This window comes from Schistocerca gregaria, unplaced genomic scaffold (genome assembly GCF_023897955.1).
Source record: "Schistocerca gregaria isolate iqSchGreg1 unplaced genomic scaffold, iqSchGreg1.2 ptg000238l, whole genome shotgun sequence".
Lineage (NCBI taxonomy): Eukaryota > Metazoa > Arthropoda > Insecta > Orthoptera > Acrididae > Schistocerca > Schistocerca gregaria.
Window position 1 is genome coordinate 1,061,259 of NW_026061750.1, and position 16,116 is coordinate 1,077,374.

A 16,116-nucleotide genomic window follows, 5' to 3' on the forward strand; every position below is an offset into this window, starting at 1 on the left:
GTAGACGATAAGTACAACCGTTTCAGAGAGAAGAGCGGCCAATGTGACGATCTGGTTTTAAGTCGATTCGATAACAAATGACGAAAACGGACGGATTTCTCAGGTTTTTATTACATATGAACACTTTTCACATTCTCCTTTGCAACTCGGCTGCTAGTCCTCCTTTCATGCAGAATCTTAAGCTCTTAGCTCATGTCCAAGGCACCAAAGCCAGCTAAAAATTCAATAATCAATACCTAAAACTTGAATTGTACTACTTCTTACTGGCTAATACATCAACTTAGAAGCTTCATCTGTGTTCTACTACGGTGCTTTTAGTTTCTCCGCATACCGCAGCACGCGACATAGTTTTGCAGACGATAAGTACAACCGTTTCAGAGAGAAGAGCGGCCAATGTGACGATGTGGCTTTAAGTCGATTCGATAACAAATGACGAAAACGGACGGATGTCTCAGGTTTTTACTACATATGAACACTTTTCACATTCTCCCGTGCAACTCGGCTGCTAGTCCTCCTTTCATGCAGAATCTTAAGGTCCTAGCTCATGCCCAAGGCACCAAAGCCAGCTAAAAGGTCAATATTCAATACCTAAAACTTGAATTGTACTACTTATAACTGGCTATTACATCAACTTAGAAGCTTGATCTGTGTTCTACTATGGTGCTATTAGTGTCTCCGCACACCGCAGCACGCGACATAGCTTTGCAGACGATAAGTACAACCGTTTCAGAGAGAAGAGCGGCCAATTTGACGATCTGGCCTTAAGTCGATTCGATAACAAATGACGAAAACGGACGGATTTCTCAGGTTTTTACTACATATGAACACTTTTCACATTCTCCCGTGCACCTCGGCTGCTAGTCCTCCTTTCATGCAGAGACGTAAGGTCCTAGCTCATGTCCAAGGCACCAAAGCCAGCTAAAAAGTCAATAATCGATTACTAAAACTTGAATTGTACTACTTCTTACTGGCTATTACATCAACTTAGAAGCTTCATCTGTGTTCCACTGTGGTGCTTTTAGTGTCTCCGAATACCGCAGTACGCGACATAGCTTTGCAGACGATAAGTACAACCGTTTCAGAGAGCAGAGCGGCCAATACGACGATCTGGCTTTAAGTCGATTCGATAACAAATTACGAAAACAGACGGATTTCTCAGGTTTTTACTACATATGAACACTTTTCACATTTTCCCGTGCAACTCGGCTGCTAGTCCTCCTTTCATGCAGAATCTTAAGGTCCTAGCTCATGTCCAAGGCACCAAAGCCAGCTAAAAAGTCAATAATCAATACCTAAAACTTGAATTGTACTACTTCTTACTGGCTATTACATCAACTTAGAAGCTCCATGTGTGTTCTACTACGGGGGTTTTAGTTTCTCCGCATACCGCAGCACGCGACATAGTTTTGCAGACGATAAGTACAACCGTTTCAGAGAGAAGAGCGGCCAATGTGACGATCTGGCTTTAAGTCGATTCGATAACAAATGACGAAAACGGATGGATGTCTCAGGTTTTTACTACATATGAACACTTTTCACATTCTCCCGTGCAACTCGGCTGCTAGTCCTCCTTTCATGCAAAATCTTAAGGTCCTAGCTCATGTCCAAGGCACCAAAGCCAGATAAAAGGTCAATATTCAGTACCTAAAACTTGAATTGTACTACCTCTTACTGGCTAGTACATCAACTTAGAAGCTTCATCTGTGTTCTACTATGGTGCTTGTAGTGTCTCAGCATACCGCAGCACGCGACATAGATTTGCAGATGATAAGTACAACCGTTTCAGAGAGAAGAGCGGCCAATGTGACGATCTGGCTTTACGTCGATTCGATAACAAATGACGAAAACGGACGGATTTCTCAGGTTTTTACTACATATGAACACTTTTCACATTCTCCTTTGCAACTCGGCTGCTAGTCCTCCTTTCATGCAGAATCTTAAGGTCTTAGCTCATGTCCAAGGCACCAAAGCCAGCTAAAAAGTCAATAATCGATACCCAAAACTTGAATTGGATTACTTCTTACTGGCTATTACATCAACTTAGATACTTCATCTGTTCCTACTATGGTGATTTTAGTGTCTCCGCATACCACAGCTCGCGACATAGCTTTGCAGACGATAAGTACAACTGTTTCAGAGAGAAGAGCGGCTAATGTGACGATCTGGCTTTAAGTCGATTCGATAACAAATGAGGAAAACGGACGGATTTCTCAGGTTTTTACTACATATGAACACTTTTCACATCCTCCCGTGCAACTCGGCTGCTAGTCCTCCTTTCATGCAGAAACTTAAGGTCCTAGCTCATGTCCAAGGCACCAAAGCCAGCTAAAAAGTCAATAATCGATTCCTAAAACTTGAATTGTACTACTTCTTACTGGATATTACATCAACTTAGAAGCTTCATCTGTGTTGTACTGTGGTGCTTTTAGTGTCTCCGAATACCGCAGTACGCGACATAGCTTTGCAGACGATAAGTACAACCGTTTCAGAGAGCAGAGCGGCCAATGTGACGATCTGGCTTTAAGTCGATTCGATAACAAATGACGAAAACGGACGGATTTCTCAGGTTTTTACTACATATGAACACTTTTCACATTCTCCTGTGCAACTCGGCTGCTAGTCCTCCTTTCATGCAGAATCTTAAGGTCCTAGATCATGTCCAAGGCACCAAAGCCAGCTAAAAAGTCAATAATCAATACCTAAAACTTGAATTGTACTACTTCTTACTGGCTATTGCATCAACTTAGAAGCTTCATGTGTGTTCTACTACGGTGGTTTTAGTTTCTCCTCATACCGCAGCACGCGACATAGTTTTGCAGACGATGAGTACAACCGTTTCAGAGAGAAGAGCGGCCAATGTGACGATCTGGCTTTAAGTCGATTCGATAACAAATGACGAAAACGGATGGATGTCTCAGGTTTTTACTACATATGAACACTTTTCACATTCTCCCGTGCAACTCGGCTGCTAGTCCTCCTTTCATGCAAAATCTTAAGGTCCTAGCTCATGTCCAAGGCACCAAAGCCAGCTAAAAAGTCAATAATCGATACCTAAAACTTGAATTGTACTACCTCCTACTGGCTATTACATCAACTTAGAAGTTTCATCTGTGTTCTACTATGGTGCTTTTAGTGTCTCCGCATAACGCAGCACGCGACATAGCTTTGTAGACGATAAGTACAACCGTTTCAGAGAGAAGAGCGGCCAATGTGACGATCTGGTTTTAAGTCGATTCGATAACAAATGACGAAAACGGACGGATTTCTCAGGTTTTTATTACATATGAACACTTTTCACATTCTCCTTTGCAACTCGGCTGCTAGTCCTCCTTTCATGCAGAATCTTAAGCTCTTAGCTCATGTCCAAGGCACCAAAGCCAGCTAAAAATTCAATAATCAATACCTAAAACTTGAATTGTACTACTTCTTACTGGCTAATACATCAACATAGAAGCTTCATCTGTGTTCTACTACGGTGCTTTTAGTTTCTCCGCATACCGCAGCACGCGACATAGTTTTGCAGACGATAAGTACAACCGTTTCAGAGAGAAGAGCGGCCAATGTGACGATGTGGCTTTAAGTCGATTCGATAACAAATGACGAAAACGGACGGATGTCTCAGGTTTTTACTACATATGAACACTTTTCACATTCTCCCGTGCAACTCGGCTGCTAGTCCTCCTTTCATGCAGAATCTTAAGGTCCTAGCTCATGTCCAAGGCACCAAAGCCAGCTAAAAGGTCAATATTCAATACCTAAAACTTGAATTGTACTACTTATAACTGGCTATTACATCAACTTAGAAGCTTGATCTGTGTTCTACTATGGTGCTATTAGTGTCTCCGCACACCGCAGCACGCGACATAGCTTTGCAGACGATAAGTACAACCGTTTCGGAGAGAAGAGCGGCCAATTTGACGATCTGGCCTTAAGTCGATTCGATAACAAATGACGAAAACGGACGGATTTCTCAGGTTTTTACTACATATGAACACTTTTCACATTCTCCCGTGCACCTCGGCTGCTAGTCCTCCTTTCATGCAGAAACGTAAGGTCCTAGCTCATGTCCAAGGCACCAAAGCCAGCTAAAAAGTCAATAATCGATTACTAAAACTTGAATTGTACTACTTCTTACTGGCTATTACATCAACTTAGACGCTTCATCTGTGTTCCACTGTGGTGCTTTTAGTGTCTCCGAATACCGCAGTACGCGACATAGCTTTGCAGACGATAAGTACAACCGTTTCAGAGAGCAGAGCGGCCAATACGACGATCTGGCTTTAAGTCGATTCGATAACAAATTACGAAAACAGACGGATTTCTCAGGTTTTTACTACATATGAACACTTTTCACATTTTCCCGTGCAACTCGGCTGCTAGTCCTCCTTTCATGCAGAATCTTAAGGTCCTAGCTCATGTCCAAGGCACCAAAGCCAGCTAAAAAGTCAATAATCAATACCTAAAACTTGAATTGTACTACTTCTTACTGGCTATTACATCAACTTAGAAGCTTCATGTGTGTTCTACTACGGGGGTTTTAGTTTCTCCGCATACCGCAGCACGCGACATAGTTTTGCAGACGATAAGTACAACCGTTTCAGAGAGAAGAGCGGCCAATGTGACGATCTGGCTTTAAGTCGATTCGATAACAAATGACGAAAACGGATGGATGTCTCAGGTTTTTACTACATATGAACACTTTTCACATTCTCCCGTGCAACTCGGCTGCTAGTCCTCCTTTCATGCAAAATCTTAAGGTCCTAGCTCATGTCCAAGGCACCAAAGCCAGATAAAAGGTCAATATTCAGTACCTAAAACTTGAATTGTACTACCTCTTACTGGCTAGTACATCAACTTAGAAGCTTCATCTGTGTTCTACTATGGTGCTTGTAGTGTCTCAGCATACCGCAGCACGCGACATAGATTTGCAGATGATAAGTACAACCGTTTCAGAGAGAAGAGCGGCCAATGTGACGATCTGGCTTATGTCGATTCGATAACAAATGACGAAAACGGACGGACTTCTCAGGTTTTTACTACATATGAACACTTTTCACATTCTCCTTTGCAACTCGGCTGCTAGTCCTCCTTTCATGCAGAATCTTAAGGTCTTAGCTCATGTCCAAGGCACCAAAGCCAGCTAAAAAGTCAATAATCGATACCCAAAACTTGAATTGGATTACTTCTTACTGGCTATTACATCAACTTAGATACTTCATCTGTTCCTACTATGGTGATTTTAGTGTCTCCGCATACCACAGCTCGCGACATAGCTTTGCAGACGATAAGTACAACCGTTTCAGAGAGAAGAGCGGCTAATGTGACGATCTGGCTTTAAGTCGATTCGATAACAAATGAGGAAAACGGACGGATTTCTCAGGTTTTTACTACATATGAACACTTTTCACATCCTCCCGTGCAACTCGGCTGCTAGTCCTCCTTTCATGCAGAATCTTAAGGTCCTAGCTCATGTCCAAGGCACCAAAGCCAGCTAAGAAGTCAATAATCGATACCTAAAACTTGAATTCTACTACTTCTTACTGGCTATTACATCAACTTAGAAGCTCCATCTGTGTTCTACTACGGTGCTTTTAGTTTCTCCGCATACCGCAGCACGCGACATGGTTTTGCAGACGATAAGTACAACCGTTTCAGAGAGAAGAGCGGCCAATCTGACGATCTGGCTTTAAGTCGATTCGATAACAAATGACGAAAACGGACGGATTTCTCAGGTTTTTACTACATATGAACACTTTTCACATTCTCCCGTGCAACTTGGCTGCTAGTCCTCCTTTCATGCAGAATCTTAAGGTCCTAGCTCATGTCCAAGGCACCAAAGCCAGCAAAAAGTCAATAATCAATACCTAAAACTTGAATTGTACTACTTCTTACTGGCTAATACATCAACTTAGAAGCTTCATCTGTGTTCTACTACGGTGCTTTTAGTTTCTCCGCATACCGCAGCACGCGACATAGTTTTGCAGACGATAAGTACAACCGTTTCAGAGGGAAGAGCGGCCAATGTGACGATGTGGCTTTAAGTCGATTCGATAACAAATGACGAAAACGGACGGATGTCTCAGGTTTTTACTACATATGAACACTTTTCACATTCTCCCGTGCAACTCGGCTGCTAGTCCTCCTTTCATGCAGAAACTTAAGGTCCTAGCTCATGTCCAAGGCACCAAAGCCAGCTAAAAAGTCAATAATCGATACCTAAAACTTGAATTGTACTACTTCTTACTGGATATTACATCAACTTAGAAGCTTCATCTGTGTTCTACTGTGGTGCTTTTAGTGTCTCCGAATACCGCAGTACGCGACATAGCTTTGCAGACGATAAGTACAACCGTTTCAGAGAGCAGAGCGGCCAATGTGACGATCTGGCTTTAAGTCGATTCGATAACAAATGACGAAAACGGACGGATTTCTCAGGTTTTTACTACATATGAACACTTTTCACATTCTCCCGTGCAACTCGGCTGCTAGTCCTCCTTTCATGCAGAATCTTAAGGTCCTAGCTCATGTCCAAGGCACCAAAGCCAGCTAAAAAGTCAATAATCGATACCTAAAACTTGAATTGTACTACTTCTTACTGGCTATTACATCAACTTAGAAGCTTCATGTGTGTTCTACTACGGTGGTTTTAGTTTCTCCGCATACCGCAGCACGCGACATAGTTTTGCAGACGATAAGTACATCCGTTTCAGAGAGAAGAGCGGCCAATGTGACGATCTGGCTTTAAGTCGATTCGATAACAAATGACGAAAACGGATGGATGTCTCAGGTTTTTACTACATATGAACACTTTTCACATTCTCCCGTGCAACTCGGCTGCTAGTCCTCCTTTCATGCAAAATCTTAAGGTCCTAGCTCATGTCCAAGCCACCAAAGGCAGATAAAAGGTCAATATTCAGTACCTAAAACTTGAATTGTACTACCTCTTACTGGCTAGTACATCAACTTAGAAGCTTCATCTGTGATCTACTATGGTGCTTGTAGTGTCTCAGCATACCGCAGCACGCGACATAGCTTTGCAGATGATAAGTACAACCGTTTCAGAGAGAAGAGCGGCCAATGTGTCGATCTGGCTTTAAGTCGATTCGATAACAAATGACGAAAACGGACGGATTTCTCAGGTTTTTACTACATATGAAAACTTTTCACATTCTCCCGTGCAACTCGGCTGCTAGTCCTCCATTCATGCAGAATCTTAAGGTCCTAGCTCATGTCCAAGGCACCAAAGCCAGCTAAAAAGTCAATAATCGATACCCAAAACTTGAATTGGATTACTTCTTACTGGCTATTACATAAACTTAGATGCTTCATCTGTTTCCTACTATGGTGCTTTTAGTGTCTCCACATACCGCAGCACGCAACATAGCTTTGCAGACGATAAGTACAACCGTTTCAGAGAGAAGAGCGGCCAATGTGACGATCTGGCTTTAAGTCGATTCGATAACAAATGACGAAAACGGACGGATTTCTAAGGTTTTTACTACATATGAACACTTTTCACATTCTCCCGTGGAACTCGGCTGCTACTCCTCCTTTCATGCAGAATGTTTAGGTCCTTGCCCATGTCCAAGGCACCAAAGCCAGCTAAAAAGTCAATAATCGATACCTAAAACTTGAATTGTACTACTTCTTACCTGCTATTACATGAACTTAGAAGCTTCATCTGTGTTCTACTATGGTGATTTTAGTGTCTCCGCATACAGCAGCACGCGACATAGCTTTGCAGACGATAAGTACAACCGTTTCAGAGAGAAGAGCGGCCAATATGACGATCTGGCTTTATGTCGATTCGATAACAAATGACGAAAACGGACGGATTTCTCAGGTTTTTACTACATATGAACGCTTTTCACATTCTCCCGTGCAACTCGATTGCTAGTCCCCCTTTCATGCAGAATATTAAGGTCCTAGCTCATGTCCAAGTCACCAAAGCCAGCTAAAAAGTCAATAATCGATAACTAATACTTGAATGCTACTACATTTTTCTGGCTATTACATCAACTTAGAAGCTTCATCTGTGTTCTACTATGGTGCTTTTAGTGTCTCCACATACCGCAGCACGCGACATAGATTTGCAGACGATAAGTACAACCGTTTCAGAGAGAAGAGCGGCCAATGTGACGATCTGGCTTTAAGTCGATTCGATAACAAATGACGAAAACGGACAGATTTCTAAGGTTTTTACTACATATGAACACTTTTCACATTCTCCCGTGCAACTCGGCTGCTAGTCCTCCTTTCATGCAAAATCTTAAGGTCCTAGCTCATGTGCAAGGCACCAAAGCCAGCTAAAAAGTCAATAATCGATACCTAAAACTTGAATTGTACTACTTCTTACTGGCTATTACATCAACTTAGAAGCTTCTTCTGTGTTCTACTGTGGTGCTTTTAGTGTCTCCGCATACCGCAGCACGCGACATAGCTTTGCAGACGATAAGTACAACCGTTTCCGAGAGCAGAGCGGGCAATGTGACGATCTGGCTTTAAGTCGATTCGATAACAAATGACGAAAACGGACGGATTTCTCAGGTTTTTACTACATATGAACACTTTTCACATTCTCCCCTGCAACTCGGCTGCCAGTCCTCCTTTCATGCAGAATCGTAAGGTCCTAGCTCATGTCCAAGGCACCAAAGCCAGCTAAAAAGTCAATAATCGATACCTAAAACTTGAATGCTACTACTTCTTACTGGCTATTACATCAACTTAGAAGCTTCATCTGTGTTCTACTATGATGCTTTTCCTGTTTCCGCCTACGGCAACACGCGACATAGCTTTGCAGACGATAAGTACAAGCGTTTCCGAGAGCAGAACGGCCAATGTGACGATCTGACTTTAAGTCGATTCGATAACAAATGACGAAAACGGATGGATGTCTCAGGTTTTTACTACATATGAACACTTTTCACATTCTCCCGTGCAACTCGGCTGCTAGTCCTCCTTTCATGCAAAATCTTAAGGTCCTAGCTCATGTCCAAGCCACCAAAGGCAGATAAAAGGTCAATTTTCAGTACCTAAAACTTGAATTGTACTACCTCTTACTGGCTAGTACATCAACTTAGAAGCTTCATCTGTGTTCTACTATGGTGCTTGTAGTGTCTCAGCATACCGCAGCACGCGACATAGCTTTGCAGATGATAAGTACAACCGTTTCAGAGAGAAGAGCGGCCAATGTGTCGATCTGGCTTTAAGTCGATTCGATAACAAATGACGAAAACGGACGGATTTCTCAGGTTTTTACTACATATGAAAACTTTTCACATTCTCCCGTGCAACTCGGCTGCTAGTCCTCCTTTCATGCAGAATCTTAAGGTCCTAGCTCATGTCCAAGGCACCAAAGCCAGCTAAAAAGTCAATAATCGATACCCAAAACTTGAATTGGATTACTTCTTACTGGCTATTACATAAACTTAGATGCTTCATCTGTTTCCTACTATGGTGCTTTTAGTGTCTCCACATACCGCAGCACGCAACATAGCTTTGCAGACGATAAGTACAACCGTTTCAGAGAGAAGAGCGGCCAATGTGACGATCTGGCTTTAAGTCGATTCGATAACAAATGACGAAAACGGACGGATTTCTAAGGTTTTTACTACATATGAACACTTTTCACATTCTCCCGTGGAACTCGGCTGCTACTCCTCCTTTCATGCAGAATGTTTAGGTCCTTGCCCATGTCCAAGGCACCAAAGCCAGCTAAAAAGTCAATAATCGATACCTAAAACTTGAATTGTACTACTTCTTACCTGCTATTACATGAACTTAGAAGCTTCATCTGTGTTCTACTATGGTGATTTTAGTGTCTCCGCATACAGCAGCACGCGACATAGCTTTGCAGACGATAAGTACAACCGTTTCAGAGAGAAGAGCGGCCAATATGACGATCTGGCTTTATGTCGATTCGATAACAAATGACGAAAACGGACGGATTTCTCAGGTTTTTACTACATATGAACGCTTTTCACATTCTCCCGTGCAACTCGATTGCTAGTCCTCCTTTCATGCAGAATATTAAGGTCCTAGCTCATGTCCAAGTCACCAAAGCCAGCTAAAAAGTCAATAATCGATAACTAAAACTTGAATGCTACTACATTTTTCTGGCTATTACATCAACTTAGAAGCTTCATCTGTGTTCTACTATGCTGCTTTTAGTGTCTCCACATACCGCAGCACGCGACATAGATTTGCAGACGATAAGTACAACCGTTTCAGAGAGAAGAGCGGCCAATGTGACGATCTGGCTTTAAGTCGATTCGATAACAAATGACGAAAACGGACAGATTTCTAAGGTTTTTACTACATATGAACACTTTTCACATTCTCCCGTGCAACTCGGCTGCTAGTCCTCCTTTCATGCAAAATCTTAAGGTCCTAGCTCATGTGCAAGGCACCAAAGCCAGCTAAAAAGTCAATAATCGATACCTAAAACTTGAATTGTACTACTTATTACTGGCTATTACATCAACTTAGAAGCTTCATCTGTGTTCTACTGTGGTGCTTTTAGTGTCTCCGCATACCGCAGCACGCGACATAGCTTTGCAGACGATAAGTACAACCGTTTCCGAGAGCAGAGCGGGCAATGTGACGATCTGGCTTTAAGTCGATTCGATAACAAATGACGAAAACGGACGGATTTCTCAGGTTTTTACTACATATGAACACTTTTCACATTCTCCCCTGCAACTCGGCTGCCAGTCCTCCTTTCATGCAGAATCGTAAGGTCCTAGCTCATGTCCAAGGCACCAAAGCCAGCTAAAAAGTCAATAATCGATACCTAAAACTTGAATGCTACTACTTCTTACTGGCTATTACATCAACTTAGAAGCTTCATCTGTGTTCTACTATGATGCTTTTCCTGTTTCCGCCTACGGCAACACGCGACATAGCTTTGCAGACGATAAGTACAAGCGTTTCCGAGAGCAGAACGGCCAATGTGACGATCTGACTTTAAGTCGATTCGATAACAAATGACGAAAACGGACGGATTTCTCAGGTTTTTACTACATATGAACACTTTTCACATTCTCCCCTGCAACTCGGCTGCTAGTCCTCCTTTCATGCAGAATCTTAAGGTCCTAGCTCATGTCCAAGGCACCAAAGCCAGCTAAAAAGTCAATAATCGATACCTAAAACTAGAATTGTACTACTTCTTACTGGCTATTACATCAACTTAGAAGCTTCATGTGTGTTCTACTACGGTGGTTTTAGTTTCTCCGCATACCGCAGCACGCGAGATAGTTTTGCAGACGATAAGTACAACCGTTTCAGAGAGAAGAGCGGCCAATGTGACGATCTGGCTTTAAGTCGATTCGATAACAAATGACGAAAACGGACGTATGTCTCAGGTTTTTACTACATATGAACACTTTTCATATTCTCCCTTGCAACTCGGCTGCTAGTCCTCCTTTCATGCAGAATCTTAAGGTCCTAGCTCATGTCCAAGGCACCAAAGCGAGCTAAAAGGTCAATATTCAGTACCTAAAACTTGAATTGTACTACCTCTTACTGGCTAGTACATCAACTTAGAAGCTTCATCTGTGTTCTACTATGGTGCTTGTAGTGTCTCAGCATACCGCAGCACGCGACATAGCTTTGCAGACGATAAGTACAACCGTTTCAGAGAGAAGAGCGGCCAATGTGTCGATCTGGCTTTAAGTCGATTCGATATTAAATGACTAAAACGGACGGATTTCTCAGGTTTTTACTTCATATGAAAATTTTTCACATTCTCCCGTGCAACTCGGCTGCTAGTCCTCCTTTCATGCAGAATCTTAAGGTCCTAGCTCATGTCCAAGGCACCAAAGCCAGCTAAAAAGTCAATAATCGATACCCAAAACTTGAATTGGATTACTTCTTACTGGCTATTACATCAACTTAGATGCTTCATCTGTTTCCTACTATGGTACTTTTAGTGTCTCCACATACCGCAGCACGCAACATAGCTTTGCAGACGATAAGTACAACCGTTTCAGAGAGAAGAGCGGCCAATGTGACGATCTGGCCTTAAGTCGATTCGATAACAAATGACGAAAACGGACGGATGTCTCAATTTTTTACTACATATGAACACTTTTCACATTCTCCCGTGCAACTCGGCTGCTAGTCCTCCTTTCATGCAGAATGTTAAGGTCCTAGCTCATGTCCAAGGCACCAAAGCCAGCTAAAAAGTCAATAATCCATACCTAAAACTTGAATTGTACTACTTCTTACCTGCTATTACATGAACTTAGAAGCTTCATCTGTGTTCTACTATGGTGCTTGTAGTGTCTCCGCATACCGCAGCACGCGACATAGCTTGCAGACCATAAGTACAACCGTTTCAGAGAGAAGAGCGGCCAATGTGACGATCTGGCTTTAAGTCGATTCGATAACAAATGACGAAACCGGACGGATTTCTGAGGTTTTTACTACATATGAACACTTTTCACATTCTCCCGTGCAACTCGGCTGCTAGTCCTCCTTTCATGCAGAATGTTAAGGTCCTAGCTCATGTCCAAGGCACCAAAGCCAGCTAAAAAGTCAATTATCGATACCTAAAACTTGAATTGTACTACTTCTTACCTGCTATTACATGAACTTAGAAGCTTCATCTGTGTTCTACTATGGTGATTTTAGTGTCTCCGCATACCGCAGCACGCGACATAGCTTTGCATACGATAAGTACAACCGTTTCAGAGAGAAGAGCGGCCAATGTGACGATCTGGCTTTAAGTCGATTCGATAACAATTGACGAAAACGGACGGATTTCTCAGGTTTTTACTACATATGAACACTTTTCACATTCTCCCGTGCCACTCGATTGCTAGTCCTCCTTTCATGCAGAATATTAAGGTCCTAGCTCATGTCCAAGGCACCAAAGCCAGCTAAAAAGTCAATAATCGATACCTAAAACTTGAATGCTACTACTTCTTACTGGCTATTACATCAACTTAGAAGCTTCATCTGTGTTCTACTATGGTGCTTTTAGTGTCTCCACATACCGCAGCACGCGACATAGCTTTGCAGACGATAAGTACAACCGTTTCAGAGAGAAGAGCGGCCAATGTGATGATCTGGCTTTAAGTCGATTCGATAACAGATGACGAAAACGGACGTATTTCCCAGGTTTTTACTACATTTGAACACTTTTCACATTCTCCCGTGCAACTCGGCTGCTAGTCCTCCTTTCATGCAGAATCTTAAGGTCCTAGCTCATGTCCAAGGCACCAAAGCCAGATAAAAAGTCAATAATCGATACCTAAAACTTCAATTGTACTACTTCTTACTGGCTATTACATCAACTTAGAAGCTTCATCTGTGTTCTACTATGGTGCTTTTAGTGTCTCCACATACCGCAGCACGCGACATAGCTTTGCAGACGATAAGTACAACCGTTTCAGAGAGAAGAGCGGCCAATGTGACGATCTGGCTTTAAGTCGATTCGATAACAAATGACGAAAACGGACAGATTTCTAAGGTTTTTACTACATATGAACACTTTTCACATTCTCCCGTGCAACTCGGCTGCTAGTCTTCCTTTCATGCAAAATGTTAAGGTCCTAGCTCATGTCCAAGGCACCAAAGCCAGCTAAAAAGTCAATAATCGATACCTAAAACTTGAATTGTACTACTTCTTACTGGCTATTACATCAACTTAGAAGCTTCATCTGTGTTCTACTGTGGTGCGTTTAGTGCCTCCACATACCGCAGCACGCGACATAGCTTTGCAGACGATAAGTACAACCGTTTCCGAGGGCAGAGCGGGCAATGTGACGATCTGGCTTTAAGTCGATTCGATAACAAATGACGAAAACGGACGGATTTCTCAGGTTTTTACTACATATGAACACTATTCACATTCTCCCCTGCAACTCGGCTGCCAGTCCTCCTTTCATGCAGAATCGTAAGGTCCTAGCTCATGTCCAAGGCACCACAGCCAGCTAAAAAGTCAATAACCGATACCTAAAACTTGAAATGGACTACTTCTTACTGGCTATTACATCAACTTAGAAGCTTCATCTGTGTTCTACTATGATGCTTTTCCTGTTTCCGCCTACGGCAACACGCGACATAGCTTTGCAGACGATAAGTACAAGCGTTTCCGAGAGCAGAACGGCCAATGTGACGATCTGACTTTAAGTCGATTCGATAACAAATGACGAAAACGGACGGATTTCTCTGGTTTTTACTACATATGAACACTTTACACTAGATCGCGTGTTACTCGGCTGCTAGTCCTCCTTTCATGCAGAATCTTAAGGTCCTAGCTCATGTCCAAGGCACCAAAGCCAGCTAAAAAGTCAATAAACGATACCTAAAACTAGAATTGTACTACTTCTTACTGGCTATTACATCAACTTAGAAGCTTCATGTGTGTTCTACTACGGTGGTTTTAGTTTCTCCGCATACCGCAGCACGCGAGATAGATTTGCAGACGATAAGTACAACCGTTTCAGAGAGAAGAGCGGCCAATGTGACGATCTGGCTTTAAGTCGATTCGATAACAAATGACGAAAACGTACGTATGTCTCAGGTTTTTACTACATATGAACACTTTTTATATTCTCCCGTGCAACTCGGCTGCTAGTCCTCCTTTCATGCAGAATCTTAAGGTCCTAGCTCATGTCCAAGGCACCAAAGCCAGCTAAAAGGTCAATATTCAGTACCTAAAACTTGAATTGTACTACCTCTTACTGGCTAGTACATCAACTTAGAAGCTTCATCTGTGTTCTACTATGGTGCTTGTAGTGTCTCAGCATACCGCAGCACGCGACATAGCTTTGCAGACGATAAGTACAACCGTTTCAGAGAGAAGAGCGGCCAATGTGTCGATCTGGCTTTAAGTCGATTCGATAACAAATGACGAAAACGGACGGATTTCTCAGGTTTTTACTACATATGAAAACTTTTCACATTCTCCCGTGCAACTCGGCTGCTAGTCCTCCTTTCATGCAGAATCTTAAGGTCCTACCTCATGTCCAAGGCACCAAAGCCAGCTAAAAAGTCAATAATCGATACCCAAAACTTGAATTGGATTACTTCTTACTGGCTATTACATCAACTTAGATGCTTCATCTGTTTCCTACTATGGTGCTTTTAGTGTCTCCACATACCGCAGCACGCAACATAGCTTTGCAGACGATAAGTACAACCGTTTCAGAGAGAAGAGCGGCCAATGTGACGATCTGGCTTTAAGTCGATTCGATAACAAATGACGAGAACGGACAGATTTCTAAGGTTTTTACTACATATGAACACTTTTCACATTCTCCCGTGCAACTCGGCTGCTAGTCCTCCTTTCATGCAGAATGTTAAGGTCCTAGCTCATGTCCAAGGCACCAAAGCCAGCTAAAAAGTCAATTATCGATACCTAAAACTTGAATTGTACTACTTCTTACCTGCTATTACATGAACTTAGAAGCTTCATCTGTGTTCTACTATGGTGATTTTAGTGTCTCCGCATACCGCAGCACGCGACATAGCTTTGCAGACGATAAGTACAACCGTTTCAGAGAGAAGAGCGGCCAATGTCACGATCTGGCTTTAAGTCGATTCGATAACAATTGACGAAAACGGACGGATTTCTCAGGTTTTTACTACATATGAACACTTTTCACATTCTCCCGTGCCACTCGATTGCTAGTCCTCCTTTCATGCAGAATATTAAGGTCCTAGCTCATGTCCAAGGCACCAAAGCCAGCTAAAAAGTCAATAATCGATACCTAAAACTTGAATGCTACTACTTCTTACTGGCTATTACATCAACTTAGAAGCTTCATCTGTGTTCTACTATGGTGCTTTTAGTGTCTCCACATACCGCAGCACGCGACATAGCTTTGCAGACGATAAGTACAACCGTTTCAGAGAGAAGAGCGGCCAATGTGACGATCTGGCTTTAAGTCGATTCGATAACAAATGACGAGAACGGACAGATTTCTAAGGTTTTTACTACATATGAACACTTTTCACATTCTCCCGTGCAACTCGGCTGCTAGTCCTCCTTTCATGCAGAATGTTAAGGTCCTAGCTCATGTCCAAGGCACCAAAGCCAGCTAAAAAGTCAATAATCCATACCTAAAACTTGAATTGTACTACTTTTTACTGGCTATTACATCAACT